This window comes from Alexandromys fortis, unplaced genomic scaffold (genome assembly GCF_014885135.2).
Source record: "Alexandromys fortis isolate MF-2015 unplaced genomic scaffold, M_Fortis_MF-2015_v1.1 scaffold_7, whole genome shotgun sequence".
Taxonomy (NCBI): Eukaryota; Metazoa; Chordata; class Mammalia; order Rodentia; family Cricetidae; genus Alexandromys; species Alexandromys fortis.
In genome coordinates this window covers 15,676,297-15,697,794 of record NW_026067920.1, presented here as the reverse complement: position 1 = coordinate 15,697,794, position 21,498 = coordinate 15,676,297, and the positions used below count along the sequence as shown (strand labels likewise).

At 36.8% G+C, this 21,498-nt stretch overlaps 1 pseudogene; it reads left to right on the top strand.

The window, feature by feature from the left end:
* The first annotated feature begins 948 nt into the window (after window positions 1-948).
* LOC126500858 (methionine aminopeptidase 2-like) lies at window positions 949-13,830 on the top strand (annotated as a pseudogene).
* Window positions 13,831-21,498: the final 7,668 nt, after the last annotated feature.

Here is a 21,498-nt window from a genome sequence, read left to right as displayed (position 1 = left end):
AGAAATATGAGGCTGCATGATCCCTGGGCACCCACATGGCCCCATGTGGCTTACCACACCCTGGGCATCCAAAGAACCCTCAGTGGCAACTGTAGCCATGGACACCATCCCAGTCCCCCCATTAAGCAGAACCACAGACATGGCCCTAGGCAGTGACCAGTGCTCATCTGTCTCCATGGCTTCAGGTGGCAATATCAGTCATCCGGTTCAGCATAGCCCCAAGTGCAGCATGGTCCTCAGATACCAACATGGTTCAAAAGCCAATCAGACGACACTGATCATCCACATGGTGATAATAGAAACCCTGGGACATCAATTTAGACCCAATCTGCTATAGGACCACAGAGCTACACATGACCCTTTGCAGCAGCCCAGGACTGGAAGAGACCATGGCCCTGGGTGACAGTTGCAGGCCACTCAGATCAGGATGTCCCTGGTGGCACCATGGCCTTCAGATGTCCTCATGGTCACAGGTTGCAGCCCAGACCCCAGGTATCTATGTGGCCTTTAGTGGCAACATGGCCCCTGGACATCAATACAAACCCTAACTGTAGTAGAAATATGGACCCACACAAGGCCCTAGGCAGCAATACAGCCTGATGTCATCACAGGCCACCCTGACTGGCATGGTCCCTGCAGCACCATTGCTCTCCAATATCTACATGGATCCAGGTTGCAGCCCAGACCCCTGGCATCAGTACTGTCTTCGATGATCTCAGGAACCATAGTCACCAAAACAGACCCTGGCTAGAGCAGAGTGACAAACACTACCCTTGAACCAAACATGGCCCTTGACCATAACCTTGGTCCAGAGGATACCTTGGACCTAGATGACAGCCCTGGCCATGCAATTTACCCTGGCCTAGGTGATTGCACAGCCCTCGGACACAAACAAGGTCATAGGTTTTGACCCAGATCCCAGGCCTCTGTGTGTTCCCTGGTTGCAGTATGGGCCAGTACATCAACACAAACACTTTTGGCAGTAGGACCACAGACCTAGACAGAGTCTTCAGCAGCAGCCTGGGCCAGGTTACCACCAAGGCCTCAGGAGGCTGTGCACACTACCCAGATTGGCATGCCATGACCCTCAGACACCAAGATGGCCCCATGTGATGACCTAGACCATCACAACTTCCAGCAGTGAGAGGAGCCACAGACATCAACATAGGCCCCCTTGGCTGCTCCAGGGCCAAAGACCAAGACCTGTTCCTTGTTCATAGGTCAGGCCCCTACATCTTCCTGGACTTGGGTGGCCCACTGGCCATTTACATCAGCCCGTTTTTTACCACCCTTACCTCTCCAGAGCCACCTCTGTCCCCAGCCCATGAACCATTCTGTCTCTTCCCATCTTCCACCTCCTCACCTTGTACTCGTTCAGCACAATGGTGCCTGACCGCCCCAGTCTCAAAGAATGATACTGCGCTTTATGGCTTTCCACTCTCCCATGCCCAGGGCTGGAGACTTCCAGCAGCACTTGGTACCTGATAACACTGTGTCAAGGCACCAGGAAGGCTCCTGGCTGTGACCCTCCCCTCACAGTCCAAAGAATCTGGGTAGTGGCTCCACCTGTGTCCTTTGCATATTCAAATACAATGTTCTTTAGCATTGATTTTGTTTGTTCTTGTTTGTCATCTCTGAATTATTTATTTTTTATATTGTTTTGTTCATTTTTATTTATAACTGTTCTGAATTTTGGTGTATCATTTCTTGTATCATTTCCAGAATATTTAGTTTCTTGGGTTGCATGTAGTTATATATGCATACACACATATTTGTTTTATTTATTCATTTATTTATTTCAAGATGGGATTTCTCTATGTAGCCTTGGTTGTCCTTGGCTTCAAACTCAGAGATCTGCCTGCCTCTGGCACCCAAGTGTTTGGATCAAAGGGGTGCACTACCACTGCTGGGGCATATTTTTGTCTCTTTAATAGGAGGGGTTTTTTTTATAACATATTTACATGTTTTGAGTATATTCACCTTCTCCCCCATTTCTTCTTATATCCATCTCCTTTATCCATTCATCTTTGTGTTCTTTTTGTGAAATTATACTATAATAACAATATTTTCCACCCCCTTTTCTCTCTGGAAAGACTCCCTTGACCACCTTTTGTGCTTTTTCAAATATTTAACCTCATTTTCATTGTTATTATATGCATTTGAATATACATCCATACATATAGCCTATTCACTCTGTATAATGTTACTCATATGTATGGTTTCAGGGATGATCTTTTGGTATTAGAAGATGAATTAATATGCTGCTCCCTGAGGAGGACTATTTCTCCTGTTTTCAGTGTTCTTCGGTTTCCTTTAGTTCATTTTGTACGGTTGGTGACTCATGGGCTTCCTCCATCTAATTTTGGCTTGTCTATTGCTGTTCTGAATTGGCTCTTACAATCTTCCTACCAGCCTCTTTCACAATGTTCCCTGAGATTTTTGTGTAAGAGCTATTGGATGGATTCATTGGGACTGAATTCTTCAAATCTGCATTTTGATTGGATGTGTTTGTTCTGTAGTGGTCTCCATCGATTGAAAACAGAAATTTCTCTGATGAGGGGTGAGGACTACATTTGTGAGTATAATAGCAAATGTTTAGAGTGTAGTCATGGCTTATGCTAGTATGTCAAATAGTGGTTGTATATTCTCTAACAAGATAATTTTTAACTATTAATTCATTTGATCTTCTCTCCAAAGTTTTACTAATGATCTACCTGTGTTTTTTTCAATATCCTTGGACATAGTTTAGTTACTTTTATAATTCTTAAAATTTTAAATTTCAATTAAAGTACTCTAATGTTCTTAAAATTGTGATTAAATATAATAACTTAGAAAAATATATTACTATAAACACTTTCACATTACACATTTGCTTCAAATTAAAAACAGGTGTGCATCTCTAAACAAAGGAATCTGAACATATTTTAAATGATTTAAGTAAGTGCTTAGAAAAATTGTTTTTAAGAGAAGTTTCTATGTCGTGTAATATTCTTTTGTTTGTTTTTGCTGCTTCATAGCTTCTGTTTTACTTCATAAATGTCTCTGTATTTTAAATACCATTTGCTTGCCAATTCTCTGTTTGGTCACACAAAATTCATGGCCTTCCGAATTTACAGAAAATATTACTCAATGTAGAATAAGATGAGAGACAAAGAAAATTATTCTTACCTATTGGAAATTTCATTCTTCCACAGATTTATGTGTTAAATTCTTGGTCTCAGCAGTGACATTTTTAGAAGATAAAGTGGTGCTCAAGACATGGATACCTTTAAGAGATTCTAAAGCCATATCAGAAGTGATGGTTCCTAACAGTTATCAATTTGACAAGATCTAGATTCACTTGTGAGATGGGCCTATAGACATATCTGCAAAGGAAAATCTTAATTATGTTAACTTGGGGGGAAGATCTGCCCACTATGCATGGCACCATTGCATAAGCAGGGGATCCTAGTGTGTATGCAAATGGAGACATCAAGCTGAACACCTGCGTGCACTAATCCATTGTTCTGTGCTCTGCATGTGGGTGTAAGGTAACCAGTCCTGTCAAACACCCACCACTGTGATTTCTTTGCCATAATGGACCGTGACCTATGAGTCAAATAAACCCTTTCTCCCTACAGTTGCTTTTTCTTCTAGACCATTTTAGCTCATCATCATAGGAAAGCAGTATCAACAAAATATTAAGACATAGGGCACTTCAAAATGTAATCTTTGCTTCTTCAAGTTTTACATTCTTGCTGATGAAGACTTTCCTTGTCCATACTCAACTTTTACCAGGGGCTCAAAACATCTCCAAAACAAAGGAAAAATAAATTTCTTGCTTTATATATTAATCATCTTAGATATGTTACTGTAGCACCAGAAGCACAATTAACATGAGAATTTCTGTAACATGTCTTTACCTATCTTAACGAGGACAATCTTCTATTTCGTCTCTTGAAAGCTGCTATCAACAGTGTTAAAGTAGACAAAATTTGCCCTGGTTACAGACCTCTCATGATTGCCTCTTTTCTGTCTACAATACATGCCTCATGCTTGCCTCAGCAAATTCACTGTCTTGAAATCAAGTCACATAGTCATAGAGCATATTGTGATTCAGAACTCAAACACTACTCATCTCCAAATAACTTCTGATACTTATTTGCTCTTGTCAAAAAAAAATTCCTGTGACAAAATTAAGTGGCTTTTGGTAAAGAAATATTGGGTATCCTTTGCTCAGTGGTAGTAGCAAAGCCAATTCAACTAGTTTTCCTGGATACATTTTCCTTCGCTCCTGTGCTCTGTGGGAGAAAAATAATGAAGTTTCTAATCAGCAGCGTGCAGTTCATGGAATTGGAATGGGCTGGCGCCATGTCAAGCTGAGAATGACAGGAACAGAAGCCACTATTTTTCTGCAGAGGTCCCTGGGTTAGAGTTGTGCTTTTCAATGTTGAAGAATAAGAGTGAGTTTTGTTTAAATTTATTTTAAGGAAATAATACTAATACATGTTCAGATTGTAGCTAACTAATGATAGTCACAAAGTCAGTTGTGCCATGGGATTTCAATAGCTTGATTTTCCTTTTCTGCTTGTAGTCTAAATTGTGAGTAGTGACAGCAGTGTTGTAATAGGCCACATAAGGGAAGAAACAACAATAGCATCAGCACAGAAAAAGTCAGAGAGCTCAAGTCATCCTATTGTAAACAATTCCTGTCAGCCATGCTACTTTCATTTAATAGATACAGTTGATTTCCTATTAGTTGGAATAGGATACTGAGTGCACACTGAACATTTTTAATTGTGTGAAATAGGTAATTTTCAGTGTCAAGTTTTGAAATAAAGGGTTAAAACACTCCACAAAATACTATGATATCAGTAAAAAGACACTTGCTAGTAAGGACTAAAACAGTATTAGTAAGGATAATAAGTCAAACTTTAACAATGATAATATTATTTTAAAAGCTGAAAGCAAAGCATAAAGTGGATTTGTATTCCTTATACTTAACTAGAATATCAGTATATTAATATTAGAAAAAAATAGAAGGTATGAGTACAAAGCAAGTTCCTAACTGATTCACAGGGTTGTTTTGTTCAATCCTCAAGACACAGAATAAACCTAAAAGAGACAATAAGGGTACTAATTTTCCCAATCATGTGAAAGGTGACATTGAGTTAGACAAAAGAAACAGAAAGGTAAGTGTAAAATTTCTGTAAAAGTACAGATAATTAGCAATGCTATTCCTTATCTGTGCTTAATCACTCAGATATATTGTATTCAAGTTTTAGGTATATGGAACTGCTATTTTAAGATTCTTAATTCAACTATCTCTGTATAAAGAGAACACTGTATTGTCTAAATAGTTAACATTCACAGCAACTGGTAATTGATATGCAAGGTTTTAGTTTTGACTACCAGCTAGTGGATTTCACCCACATCCCAGAGAGGTTCCTTTCTTGTTCATATCCCTTAGTTTTCTTTGTCTTCTTGTACTGCCTCATTCTTCAGGTTTGGGTTTTGTTTTCTTTATTTGTTCTGACCGATCTTGCTAGGTGCTGTGGGCGGGCCTCAAAATAATACTCTCCCTGACCTACCTTCCTAATTACTGGGACAAACAGCATGAAGTAACAAATATGGAAAAGTTCTCAGTAGAAACCTCAGCGCCTTTCAGACAACTGCTTAGGTTAAGGAACAAGAAAGCTATATTCTGTAAGCATTTAGTCAAGGTTAAAGGCCAAGGAACAAGAAAGCTATATTCTGTAAGCATTTAGTCAAGGTTACAAGGCCAAGGAAAACAAAAATGTCTACATGTACAATGTCAGGTCTTGGAGCACCAACTTCAGAAAACTGTTTGGTGGTACACTGATGTGCGGAAAGTGTTGGCCTTTCCTCCTCCTCAAAGACTGAATAGGATCCCAGATATGTACAACATCCTTTATTTGCATGCCATGATCACCAAAGTACTTACAACCTTAGGGGTTGGGGGGTTATTTTGGCTTGTGGTTTCACTCTGAAGGAGGGATGAAAGAGCTCATAGCACATTGTTATAGGTCCACTCCAGCTATCATCTCCTAAAGGGTCTGCACTGCAAATTCGCAAAGATCTATATAAAATTGGCGACTAGATATTCAAACTACTGCATTTTAAAGGACTTTAAGATCCAAAGTACTTCAGTGCTTTTGTGTCGTATTAACGAACTCACTCCCTGGGCCAATGCCACCAGCACTTCTGTACTTCCAACTGCTAATTTCGCCATTGCAATCCCATGCTTACATCTTTGGGAATTATTAAGTTGAGTTTTGAATATGGTGTGAAGTAATTACCTAATATAATTACTTTGCGTATCAATATCCAATTTATATGCTATTATTCAGTTAAGAGACTAGTCATTGTACATCGTGTATTCTTAGAATTGTTGAAAATCAATTGGTCAGAAGTGTCTTAGGTGATGGACAATGTCATCATTTGAGTGTCTATGGTGATTTCTAGCCTCTTGCCTAGATGTAATATGTTCTAGTAAATGAAACCTGAATATAGCAGTGTGTGTCAACGTAAGGTCAGGTAACTTTGCTATCCATTTAAGAGTCTTTAACTCTGTCTTATTATCAAGTAGCTTTTAACATTTTGCTATCTTTAAAAGTTGGAGTCCATAGTTAGGAAATATGAGCTAAACTCATATGTTAAGAACCTTTCATATTATTTCATGAACTAGTCTATTATGCCACATATAGAAAGTGAGGTACACAAAAGAAATTACCTCAGGCAGGCTTTAAAAGATACCAGAATACTTAGGATTCCTGAAATTAACTTAGAAACTCCATAAACAGCTTCTAGGAAACCACCCTTAAAAGCTGAAGTGCAGTAGCACATTCCTTTGCTAAAATTTCTGCTAATAATCTATTTAAAATATTCAGTAAAAGTGAAGCTAAAATGGAATTTAAACATCAACTTAAGAACTACAAGACATTTTGCATTCAGGAACAGGCTCAGTTCTCTTTCATATCTTGCCAAAGAAATATCTGTAAAGCAAAATTGATAGATTTGTCTATATGTCAGGATAAGGTTTTGACATACCGAAGGAAAATGTGAAAATGTGAAGAAGAATGCTGCAGTAAGAGACAAGATGCTTATTACTAGCAATGTACAGCAAGGAATTGGAAATCTACAAGTCATTAAATGACAGAGTACATAACAAAAAAGATAAGTAGAAAAGTATGCTCAAAATGGTCTAGGAACTTGTAATAAGCCTCAGAGTCTATTGATCAAGAAAAACTTGTCATATGGGCCCAGGGATATAAGCTATATTCCAAAATGGCTAAAAAAAAGGCAAAGAATTTAAACACTACAAATGTCTTCTGTTGTAAATTTCACACAAGATTGATATGATCTTTGATGCCATTGATTGCAAAAATGGCATTACTAATATAAACTGAATAAACCATAAAGCCAATAAAAATACATGCATATGTTTAATATGCATGAAAGGTATTTGTCAAAATAATATTATAGCAGCAAAAACCAGAAAGGTTTCCTGGTTATCATATGAATCAATTAACACATATTATATTCACATGGAAAATAAATACAGTAAAGTGAAATGTATGAGCCAGCGAGGTCCCAATGTGCTTTTAAAAAATGTTGAAGAAAGACAAAAGAGAGACTATGTGGTTTAATAACAGTTGAATAAGTGTTGCAAAGAAGCAGAACTTGCCTATGATGATAACAGTTATGGAAGGAAAATGTAACAGAAAGGAACATAGGGGTGCTGGAGACACACAGAGCTTCAATGTGCATGGTCATTCAGGCATATTCTTCATTCAATGATTGAATCCCAATATCCGATTCATTTTGATTTTAAAAAGAATTATTTAAGAATAAGCCTTATATCTATGTCTAGTTTAACTCAAGGAGAAAAATAGCATACCTATTGTTTTGCTTGATGACTTTCCCTATACCATACTTAAAGATACATCACCTTTGAACCAAAATGGAAGTTTTTAATGTAGTTTTTAGTTAACTTCCTTGAATTTATAATTAATAAATTATATAATTTATTATTTCTTAATGAGCTGTCAATAAAATAATAAAGACAACACTTTATATTTATTGCAATATGTAATATTCTTCCAGGTCCATTGGTACATGCCTGCAATCCCAGAACTCAGGTTTGAGGTCAGCCTGAACTCCAAAGTGTTCAAAGCACGGCTGTTTATGGAAATTGTCAAAAAGATATTTTGTTGATAGAGACAGTGTCTAAAATTAGTTGACTTTAGGGAAAATTATATTTTATGTGGATCTTTTAAAATATCATGTGGAGTACATGTTAGTGATGTTTTTTTAATTGATATCTTGACGTACTTTATATATATATATATGTATTATCATTAGAATCTTTATTATCCCTCATGAATTACTCTGAAATGTACTGATAATTAAATAAAAATAAAGTTGAGTCACTAAGAGTGATGCAATGGGAAACTTGTCCATCAATAATTCATCATCCCTTGAAGTTTTAATTGAGCTCTCTAAAACATTTCAGCATCTTTCAATAAGTTATAAAATAAATGTGAAAAGTCATCTTGCAGATTTCTCAGAATTACTATAAATTAAGCTCATTGGAGAAAACAGGATTTTAAGAAAAAAATTCTCACTTCATCAGAATAGCAAAGAGTAGCAGAAGAGATTGCTCAGTCATTTAAAGTTACCTTTGTCAAAAAATTTCTCATTCTTATGTTTATTTCTAGATATTATGGGTCTAGTTGAGCTTTGTTTTCTTTTCTTTTCCTTTCCTTTCTTATTTCTTCACTTCTCTCTTTCTGGGGAGTCAGCGGGATATATAGTGCTGATTTGGATATATCAAAATATATCTTACTCCTTGAGGAAAGTGTTCATTATACTTAAGTGTTTTCTGGTGACAGATTTAGGATTTTCTAAGTACAGAATCATGTTTCCTGCAAGTAGAACTGGTTTGATTTCTTGATTTCTCCTACTTGATCCCCTGCTGTTTCTTTACTTTGCTTTATCGCTCCAGCTAAGACTTCAAGCACTCTCTTGAATAGAAATGGAAATAATAGTTACCTTCATTTCAAGCATTCATAGTGGTAGTTTCCTCCTTTCCTACCCTCAATTCTGTCTTACTTTGTCAATCTCTTTTCTCTAGATCCATGTCTGCTCGCCTTTGCTCGCAGGGAAGTTGTAGTGTCTAGAGCCCTGGCTGCTTGCTCTTTTCAGGACTGTCAAGTGTGTGTCTCTATCTTTCTCTGCAGCTCCATCACCTTTTTATGATTTACAATGCTCTTCCACCATAGATTGGTTTCTGTTATTTTGGTTGTTTGCATTTACCACACAATGCAGAGACAGCTTATAATTCCAAATGACTACAAGTGATGTTAGATAAATGTCCTCAAGTCAAGAATCAATGAACCATCAATATCTTCTCAAGAATAACAGACAAATACAATGTTTTTATCCAGCCATTTAGTAAGAAGAATCTTATCTCACTAAGTTTTGACAGAAATCATTTGATACTGTATAGATTCATCCTATAACTAGAACCTAGACTAACAGGAGCTTGATAGTAGCATTTTGAAAAAGCAGCATACACAATCGATGAAAAAGCTGATAATTTTTGTGATTTGTTGGAGATAGTTGTAAGGAAATAAAAGACAATTGAAAATAGCTGGAGATGTCATATTTGATAAAAGACTGTTATCTAAAATCTGTACAGAATGCACAGAACTCAATCGTGAGAAAATAAACAGCTCAATTAAAAAGTGAATCAACAGCCCTAACAGATAATTCATCAGAAACAATATGAAGATTTCAAATATGTGTGTGGAAGCATACTCCATAGCATACATTATCAAAAAATATGAATTAGTATAAGGGGATAACACTGCATTTCTCTCTTAATGATTAAATTCCACAACTAACAACAACAGATTTCATAGATATGAAACAACAGAAACTTTCATTTATTGTTCATTACAAATCCTTGTGTAGTCATTTTAGAAACTTTTTGTACAAAACTAAGCCTATTGTTGTAATAGGGGATGCAAAGAATTATCTATATTTCCAGTATATTTCCTGATGAAGTGAGAGTGGGCTGGAACCCTGGTAACAAAAGGTGTGCTGGTATACTAGAATAGGACTTATCACACAGTTCTGACTAATTCATCTCATAGCTATATCTATGCATGTAGATTTATAGAGAAATCTCTATATATTTCTCTGATGTATAACATGATGTATAACATGAGACATACAGTAAAATTCCAACACATGACACTCCATAAAAAGAAAACAATAAAAATTGTAATCATATGGTTAAAGGTGAGCATGAGTTGAAATGTTAAACGCAAGGCTAAAAGTGTGAAAACTCTTGAATGATGATATAATGGTCAATGCGTTTACTATTTCATTTTCCAAACCTATAGAATTGTGAAGAAAAAGAGTGAGTTTTAGTGTAAACTATGGACTTCAATTATAATGTCTCAAGGTATGTTAATTAACTGTAACAAATGATCACTCTAATAGGAAATATTGATCACATTGGAGGTCATGCATGATTGGGGCAGACATTTCTGTACTTTTTCCTCAGTCAAACTCTGAACATAAAACTGCCGTGGCAAAGAGTCTTTAAAATAAAAAAGTATTTTGTAGGAAGCAAATATATTATATTGATATAATCTAAATTGTTAATTATTCTACTTGATATTTACATATAAAAAACTAAGAAACATTTTGTAATTAAATCAAAGAAGATAGTGATCATACTATGATAAAGTTATGGGTTTTGAGAGTTTAGAAATTATTTCATTTGATAAAGCAATATAAAGGGGAACTGGAAGTAGCCATAAGCTGAAATATACTTGAATATTCAGGACCAGAAATCAGTAGCAGCAGGTTCTTTGCTGCGAATTTATAAGCAATGACCTATATCTGGAACAAGTTTCTATTTTAGATATACATGTCCTCATCAGGAAGTTATACACGTTTTATATTTAAATTCTTATTTTACAATGTAATACTCATTTTCAACACCCATTTATCCTGAAATTATTCATGAAGTAATTTTAAAGATTTTCAGAAATGTATACATGACAACATTATTCAGAGAGCTAATGTTAATGCCTGCTTTTCTTGGTGTAGTAGAGGTCAAGATGGTCCTTGTAAATAATTTTTGAACAAAATTACTCAAGAAATAGAGGACAAAGGTCCTATTCTCCCTACTGAGTCTGATAGACTCAAAGCAAATGATATGAACAAAGACAGTGGGGCATGTCTGATACAAATTGGCATAAGAAACTCACTGGAATGAAGGATAAAAAACAGGTTATGTTTACTAAGCAATTGTTTTGCCACAAACAAAAGCTCTCTGGGTCCACATTTTAAGAAGTGTAGAGGTGTTTGGTATTAAAATATGCAGGGCTCATCCCTGAGTAAGACTATTGATGTTGTTACTCTGCCAACAGCCTGAATGCCACCTTTTAGCGCCATAAAGCTAGCCAGAAAGGAAAATGTCTTCCAGTCAGTTTCAGAGTAATTTTCTGTTCTGAAATTATAGTGTATGAAGTTTTCAGCAACAGAGTCTTAACATTTAGTTATGATAGGTTACCACTAGCAATGGCAGTAACTTCTGTGGCTTTAAATGCTTTTAGAGGATGTCTGACCAAAAGTGATAGGGAGGTTTTCCATACTTTGCAGTGAGGTTTTCCATTAACAATCAATGTCTCTGGAAAGAACATTGACCGATCATGCAGGGATCTCTATGCAATCTCCACTCTTAGCTGAGGAGCTATAAGTAGGTAGATGATGGTTGCTACAAGAGACAGTTACTTTTTGGTGTTGGTATGTTGCTGTGATTCAGTTGATCTAGTATAGACTACATTCATGAGTATATGGGTAGAAATACATAAACTTGGTGGGCGCAAAAAAAATTTAAAGAAGTAGGCATGAATATCCTGGGAGTCTGACATATTAGAAGTGAGTCATGTATTTTTTTAATTTATTTTTATTGAGAAAAGGAAAAAAAGTTTCTGCCTCCTCCCAGCCTCCCATTTCCCTCCCCCCCCCCCCGCCCTTCCCCCCCTCCCCCCAGTCCTCTCCCCCTCCCTCTCCAGTCCAAAGAGCTGTCAGGGTTTTCTGCCCTGTGGGAAGTCCAAGAGTCATGTATTTTTATGATAAAAATAAACTATATGATTTACTCAAAGAATAGGGAAAACATGGCTATTGTGGCATACTCTCCTTTGGGTTGAAACAGACAAAAACTATTCTTGTTTTTCAGAGTCATTATTAAAAATCACAATTAAAAAAGTGAAGACATGTCCAGAAAATAAAGAGGAAGGAAAGGCTAACCACAATGTTCTGTCTAGGTCCTTGGAGAACTTTGGACGACAGAGCCTTACCTAACGAGTTCAGCCACACAAGGAAGACATGTTGAGGAATTTCATCACTGTTACCTAAATAGAAATTTCAGTGAGATTATGTATCTATTCTCACTATTCTTCATCAGTGAACTCTCGGCTCATTTAAGTTATGCTGACTCAGAAGTCTCCAAACAGAGAGGTATCCCATATGCATGTGATAAAAAACTAGTAATAAAAAATGCCACAGTCTATCAATATGTGGATGAATGCTTATGACTAGCTCAGTTGGTAGAACATGAGACTCTTAATCTCAGGGTCATGGTTTTAAGTCCCACATTGGGTGTTGAAGGAGGAGGCAGAATCCTTTGGGAGCCACCTAAATGGTGACCACAATCCAGATGACAGGGAAGAGGGAACCTCCAAAATGGTAAAAGAAGCTGCCAAGAAGAAAAGACAGAAGAAAGTCAAAGGGGCTATGTCAGCAGTGCAACAAGAACCTGATTGTTGTAAAAAGGCCACTTGTTTGTTCCTGGCTGCCCAGAACCAAATTAATCACGTAGAAGCTGTATTAATTACAACACTGCTTGGCCTATTATATTTCTAGCTCACTCTTATCTCTTAACTTAACCCATTTCTATTTTTTTTTTTTTATATTTTTACAATGACCCTCCCTTAGTTCCAATATGTGACCTGATTCCTAATGGTGTTTTCCCCAAAGAACAAGAGTGTGACTACCCACCCCAGAAGATGGGCAAACAGCTGCTTGGAGAAACTACAAGTTAAGAAAAGAAAGCATTAGATCAGCCTAGTAAAGAGGCTTGGAATGACATCCAAGAAGCTGCAGAAGCTCATCAACAAGTTAGAAAATATGTTATGAGTTGGATCAAACTGAAAGACTGTTCTCAAAAGCTAATAAAAAATAATTGATTAAATGCAGGCCTAGCATTTCATGCTGGGTGTTCTCTCAAAAACTGTCCTGTACATTATGCTCCAAATGCTGGTGACACAACAGACTTAAAGTATGATGAGGTCTGTAAGATAGACTTTGAAACACATATAAGTGGTAGACTAATTGTGATTTTATTGTTACTTTTAATCCCATTTATATTATCAATTTTAATAATATAAATGTGTTATATTTTTACAAGATATATAAGATGCTACTCATACTAGAATAAAGTGTGCTGGGATTATTGTTTGTCTCTGTGATATTGGGGAAGCCAATCAAGAAGCTTTAGAATCCTATGAAGTAGAAACAGATAGGAAGAATTATCAAGTGAAACCCATCTGTAGTCTAAAGGGACATTCAGTTGGTCCTTATAGAACATATGTTGGGAAAACAGTACCCATTGTAAAAGGAGAGGAGGCTATAAGAATGGAGGATGGAGAGGTGTATGCCATTAAGACCTTTGGTTTCCAAAAGAATGTGGAAAATATCTGTCCATCAGAATTGCCTATAACTCACCACACTTCACATGGAAGGTAACGCAGATCCTGAGCATCTTGAGGACTAGCAATCACTTCTGGATGATGAAAGATGTACCTAATTGACACCTGTCATTTTAGAAGGCAAATATTTAGCTGCTGCTGAAAGTCTGTCACAGCTCTCTTTCCTTCTGTTTTAGTCATAAGCAATATTTCAAAATGTGAATGTTCTGTCAATCTTAGTTTGGAGCAGTCCCAGAGGCAACCTGATGTCATGTATCATTTAAAAAAAAAACTGTAAGGTGTTTTCACCCCTCTCTTAGTTAGTGCATTATATTTAGTTTTGTTTGTTGATTCATTTTCCCTAACTAAGCTATTTTTCCAACTAAGTACCTGGTCCTCAGTACCTAAGTAACTGGTTTCTTTGTTTTTCCTACCTATAGTCTACCTTTGGAATATCTTAAGAGAGTAGGAGTGTTATATCTTTTTTGTAGACAGATAGACAGGCTCTTGATAGATTAATGCATTTTCATGTAATCATTTAAGACAGCTAACTTTCTGACTCTTCTCCAGGTACAAGACAAAGACTTGGAGGATGTGATCAGCTTTTCCCTGCTATAGGTGATTAGTCTGTGGGACTTTATATTTCCTACAAGAGGATCTCTTGATACAAGAGTCAATCAGCTTTCCTTTATTTGTCTGCTTGCAATAGCCCAATTCAGCCAATTCTGAGAGAGAAATGAAACCTACTGTACCCTCAAACATATAAAAGTTTGAATTTCAAGACATACTACAAATTTCTTCCTTACTGAGTTAGTCATTCTCTTTGTGTGCCTTTCTGTGTGTATGTATTTGCTTCTGCTTTCAGTGGCACTTGCCTGTTACTTTTACTGCCTAATTATTCTTTAAGTTTTGAAGAAAAAACACGTATTCATGCCACCCTACAAAATGTTACCAAGAAGGTATTATCAATCTTATCCTTTCTAATGTCTCAAAGTGTAATCTAAACATGGAGAAACTCAACTTTATGTTCCTTTTATAGATCAAAAGATCCCCTTATGTTTCACCCCACTCAGTATCCATCATGAATGTTTTGTAGGCATCTCATCTTCCTTTCTTCCTGTGGTAACTATTATGCTTCCATTCTGACCACTCAAATTTAATTGAGCTTGAACTTAATCGTATAAGTCCTTTGAATATATTTCTAGTCCACCTAGGAGGGGAATTGATGATTCCTTAGGTAAGTCTAAATAAATGCTACCATATTAACTACCCATTTCAGCTTTCATCTCTCCATGAAAGTGTTTTCTATCCACTTACTCTCAAAAATAAAATAAAATAAAATAAAACTCTCAAAACTCTTCATTGCATATTTGTACATCAGACCTCTCTTTTGTTTCTCCCCTTCATGGATAATAGGCTTAGAAGATTTTCATTTCCTTGACTCTTCTTCCCTTCGCCTATTACCAGAACTCAGAAAGAAAATTAAAAGGCTGGTGCAAAAGGAATATCTGTGAAGTAGACAGATGTGTTCACTTCATCTATTTTACCTTTATTGGGCTACATGTATTTGCAATTGTAAACTAAGGAAATGTGGACCATTGATGCAATTGTTAAAGAGAAATGGATGATGCTTCTCAATTGTAAAGATTACAAAGTAATTTTTCCTGATACAAGAAAAATTCCTAATGCTTCTGCCCAAATGCTAGCAATATATTAATTTATCCTGCTTTCCTTCTCTTATCCAATATGCAGAAGAAGCTTCTAATACAGCACGTTATCAAAATTGCTGTACATTCCTCAATTTGAAGATTCTAAAATAAATCAGCTTTGTTTTACATTTTTAGATTGGAAATAAGGCAAAGGAATAACTAAATAAATACATAGCTAAGAGGAAATATACAACTAAAAAAAACAGATGGGAAAATGGTTGTCAGGCATAAAAAACACAGGACTGGGTACAGAATAAGTGAGAATAGAGGGCACTTACTAGCCTGACCTCCCGCTGCAGGAGATGGCACTTAACAAGAAAACCTTATCTGTGTGTTACATTGTAATTCTCTGCATTCATTTACCACCCACTTGTAGTAGCAAGAGCAGGCACATCCATAAAGTATATGATTTAACACAACGTCACTTTTATTCCTTCTAAAATGCAAACATAAGGAAAGCACAATAAACATTTTCTAAATTATGTGTGAATGTATAAAAATAACCTGTAAATCTCTCGGCTTATGCAGGAATGTGTTCATATTTTCCGTTCCACACACTTTAAAACCTGTGCCTACCTTCCTCTATTAATCCATATGATTTACATGAATAAGATATTAAAAAACTTGGAACAAAGCCTTCATAAAATAAAATTAGCCAGTTCATGTGTATATAACTTTTGTTGCTGCTATGAATTGCAAAGTAAAGTGCCCAGCCCTCAGTTTCATCTTAGCTAGGCCTGTACTCCTGTGAAGTTTTCTGAAGTGCTTGATCTCTTTAATCTCTTTTGAAAGGCTCTGTAGATTGCGAAAGCCCCACAGGGTATTTCAACATTTGAGTACATCATTTTTATGCCATTCGTTTTACCGCCTTGGTATTTATTGCTTGTTCAAAATTTCCTTTTATCTTTTGGAAGGCTTTTTGTTCTTCCATATCTTACTCTACTTGTTTCGTTTAAACTCTACAGGTGTGATGAAAATTTCACGTCAAATCTTTATTTTCCTCTGAGAGAATTATATATGTGGATATAAAATTTTCCAATGACAATTTTCATTTATCTTTCCATTTTTTCATAATTTCATCAATGATTGTATTTACCTCATTTCTAATCCTGTCTCTTTTCCCTCCAATTCTTCTAGTGCCTCTCTTACTTGCTCTCATCATCGTGACATCTGGTTTGGTATTTTACTGAAAACTTTTTCATTTATGTTATATACCAACCACAGTTACCCCTCTCTCTTTCTTCCCATTCTCTCCAACCATCTCCCTTTGACGCCCCCCACCCCACAACCACTCCTCCTCTATCTCTATTCATAAAGGGTAGGCCTCCCATAGGGGTCAACAAAGCATGGTATATGAAGTTGAGGCAGGACCATGCTCCTCCCCCTGCATCAAGGTTGTCAGAGGCAACCCGGGATGGGATTTGGGCCCCCACGGGCCGTAGTGGTGCGCGCCTTTAATCCCAGCACTCGGGAGGCAGAGGCAGGCGGATCTCTGTGAGTTCGAGGCCAGCCTGGACTACAAGAGCTAGTTCCAGGACAGGAACCAAAAGCTACAGAGAAACCCTGTCTCAAAAATCAAAAAAAAAAAAAAAAAAAAAAGAACCAGGAACAAGTCCTGATGGCACTGCTAGGAGCTCCACAAACAGACCAAGCTACAAAACTGCCACACACACATGCAAAGGGCCTGGGTCGGTCCCATGCAGGCTTCCTAACTGTTGGTCCAGAGTCCATGAGCTCCCACCAGCTCAGGTGATCTGCTTCTGTGGGTTTCCCTGTCATGGCCTTGATCTCTCTGGCTCGTACAATCCTCCCTCTGTCTCTTCAGCAGATCTTCCAAAACATGGCCCAGTATTTGGCTGTGGATCTCTGTATCTGCTTCCACCAGTTACTGGATGAATGCTCTCTGATGACAATTAGGATAGTCACCAATATGATTACAGGAGAAGGCCGTTTCAGGCAACCTCTCTGCTGTTGCTGTAATGCAGCTGTGATCATCTATGTGAGTTCTTAGGGGTTTCCCTTGCACCAGTTTTCTCCCTAACCCCAAAAAATGGCCCCTATGAAGGTATCTCTTTATTATCCCCATTGTTTCTGCATCCAACCTGCCCAACTTGATCCCTCATGTTCTCATACCTCTATACCCCCCCTCCTCCAGTTTATCCAAGAGATCTCTTCTATTTCCCCTTTCCTGTGAAATCCATTTGTCTCTCTCGTGGCCCTCCTTGTTACCTAGCTTCTCTGGGACTGTGGTTGTAGCCTAGTTGTCCTTTATTTTAAAGCTAGTAGACACTTATGAGTGAGTAATGTTTGTCCTTTTGAGTCTGGGTTACCTCATTCAGGATGGATTTTTTTTTCTAGTTCCATCCATTTGCTTACAAATTTCATGATGCTATTGTTTTTACTGCTGAGTAATATTCCACTGTGTAAATGTACCACATTATCTTTATCCATTCTTCAGTTGAAGGATATCTAGGTTAATTCCAGTTTCTGGCTATTATGAATAATACTGCTATCAACATGGTTGAGCAAATATCCTTGTGATATGATTGAGCATGCCATTAATGTTTTTGATCTTAGTCATTCTGACAGGTGTAAGATAGTATCTCAGAGTCATTTTGATTTTCATTTCCCTGGTGGCTAAGGGTGTTGAATATTTTTTTAAGTGTGTGTTGGCCACTTGAGAATTCTTTGTTTAGATCTGTACCCCATTTTAAATTGAATTATTTGGTATTTTGATGTGTACTTTCTTGAGTTCTGTTCATATTTTGGAGGTCAGTCCTCTTTTTGATGTGGGATTGGTGAAGATCTTTTGTCATTTTGTAGGCTGTTGTTTTCCTTATTGACAGTTTCCTTTGCCTTACATAAGCTTTTCAGTTTCAGAAGTTCTTATATGAGCAATAGTAAACAAAAACACAGATATTAGAGTACAGTAGATAACAATAAATGTTAAATAGGGTAACTGCTGTTTTCTAACAAAGTCAGAGAATTGGGATGTTGGATCATTCTATGACTGTTAGGCTACTGCATGGCTTTTGCAGTTTGGACAGTGAAGTATGCCTCACAGTGGACATCTTGTTTCAAGTATCACCATGCCCACTCTGTTCAAATGAGTTTGAAGGATGTAAGACAGTGTTCTGAGTGGCTAGTCATACTTGATAGTAATTAGTTGAGAGCTGACTGATGAATCAAAAAAAATAGATTATGATAATAATAATATAATGAAAAAATAAGCATTTGGAAAAATTGCAAATGCAAGACTATGAATGTGGAAATGATACATTTAGGTGACCTCTATATCTCGAGCAATTATTTTAACCCATTTTCTTTTTCCCAATTTTGAATGACAGACTAATTAAGCCAGTGCTCATGACACTAAGGTGTACTTGTGTTGTTAAGGAATGGGTTCACTGGCATTCTGTCATTCTGACTCTGTAAACTTGTTACAGTGACCTTCACCCAGAACCCAGCCACAAACATAAACATGGACAAATAAAGGCTAGGGAGAAGAAGGTATAGGAAAATATTTTTGACTCTGTGAAATGCAGTTTTTGCTTGTGTGTCTGAGTTTCCATGCTTCCTTGAGGATCACTAAAAAATTCATCACAGTACTTCAAATCAAACAAATTTCCTCTTTTGTAATGCAAGTTTTGTTTACCTTGACATTTTGCTTGTTTTGAGAAGGTATTAAGGATCAAACCCAGGTATCAGTCCACAGTGAACAAGCAATTTACCTACTACACCTATTATTTGAGGATTTTATGCTTATTTCCAATGCTGAATTTACTTTGGAAAAAATTATCTGGAGCATTTCACATCAACATAAAAAGATTTCCAGAGAATTCAATTTTAAAAGTCCCTAATCCTATGGACCCTGTCACCAAGGTGGCAAGACAGAGGACTAATCCCTTCTCTGTCAGAGCATACTCTGCCTCCTTTCTTCCTGCCTAAAGATGTTCCTGAATATGATTTCTAAATGCCTGGGACAGCAAGTAAAATGGAGCCTTTGGTAACTCAACTTAAGCAGAATTTTCACTCTTCACAAAATAAATAAGCTACTGAACACCACCCTAGAACACTTCATGAAAGTTACCACCTATATTTCATTGTCTAGGAAATTAAATTTTCATAAGGAAATACAGCAATAGTTCCAAGAACACATAGTAAAATGTAAACTCATGTCTTAGTTATTTTCTATTACCATTACAAAACTTCAAAAGCAAAACAACTTACAGAAGAGTGTGCTTACTGGCCTCCACAATTCCAGAGGGTTAGAGTCTGTGACAATCATGATGGAGAATAGACAGGTCGACACTGCAGTGGAGCAGTTGCTGAGAGCTCACATCCTGACCCACAAGCATGAAGCAGAGAGAGAGAGAGGATTAACTGGGAATGACATGGACTGTTGAAACCTCAAAAACTCACCCATGTTAATACACCTTCTCCAACAACACCAAACCTCCCAATCCTTCCCAAATAGTTCTATCAATTGGAGAACAAATATTCAAACATACAAGCCTACGGGGGCCATTCTCATTTTCTCATTCAAGCCACTATACTTCAATATCTAGTAAATTAACATTCCATGTGGTGTACCGCACATGGAGAGAAGGTCACATTTTCAACCACTCTGATAATGTTCTGTGAATGAAAACTGGACAAGTATGATCTTTGGAAATATTTCATCTCTGAAACAGTGGTAAAAAGTTTTGGATTGTTATATTTGACTCTTGTCAAAAATCCTACCTTTGCCTAGAAAAATGTAAAATGATAGTTTAGGAAAGTCTTTATTCATAACTTTAGCATCATGTTTTATCTTATGCACCAATATCAGGCCACATAATATTAACCCTGAGTAGCCTATCAAGATATTTGAAATAATTATTAACTTTACTTCCATTGACTGAGGGTCCTGAAATATTTTTTTTTCTAGTCTTATGTCTTCAGAACAATTGAACTGTGTGTCCTCCCCTTGAAATCTATAGGCTAAGTTATTATCTCTTTGCTGGTACAAACACATTTATAGTAATGATGAGATAATTATTGAGTGACATATACCAGTATTATCTCTTAATCAGGACATTTATGTCCTAACAAGGCAGCTCAGTTAGCATCTACTTAAATTTTAGCTACAAGTGGTGATTTAGCACAAATCCAGATCAAATTACTGAATCTTGACAAATGATCAGGAATTTTGTTAGCTGGGTGTTCCACTGGTGACAAATATTAAGCAGAGACAGAATGCAAAGTAGGTTTTCACTGAAATGTAATTTGGAATCCACATTAAACTGAAAAGTTGATTAGAAACCTTGGTAGAATTATAACTCCAACTAGTTGTCACTAAAAAAAGCATAGAGCCCCTCATATCATATGGCAGATTAACTATCAAAACAGGTCAGTACTATGGAAATTAGAGATAAATGGAAAAAATAGTATATGGATACTCCTGAAAACTTGTCCAAGTTTGTTGTGCTTTACTATAAGAAAATGATTGATTTGTGTTCAAAGGCACATTTACTGCTCAGAAAAGAGATAGAGAGATCGTGCGGCAGATATGTGTATGAGCGTATCTTCTAATTCTTTATGTGAGTATACTTTATATACATGTCTTGAATGAGAACATGTCAGATCTCACCTGGGCAATGACCAGTTTATGCATGTTGCTTCACTGTGACTTGTTGGTGTTTTACTCTTTTGGCACTTTTGGAAGGTCTACCACCTAGCTCCCAAATATATCTCCCATGAAGTTGGAAGTTTATTATTACTTATTCATGCCTGGCCATAGGTTGGCTTATTTCTTACCAGTTTCTCTAAACTTAAATTAACCAGACTAAATTTTGCCTCTGGGCTTTTTCCTCTCCTTACTTCTGTATAGCTTACTCTCCCTCTTACTCCATGTCTGGCTGGGTAGGTGGCTGGCCCTTGACTTCCTCCTCCCCTTATTTTTTTTTTCTTTTTTTTTTTTATTGGAAAAAAAAAGTTTCCGCCTCCTCCCAGCCTCCCATTTCCCTCCCCCCTCC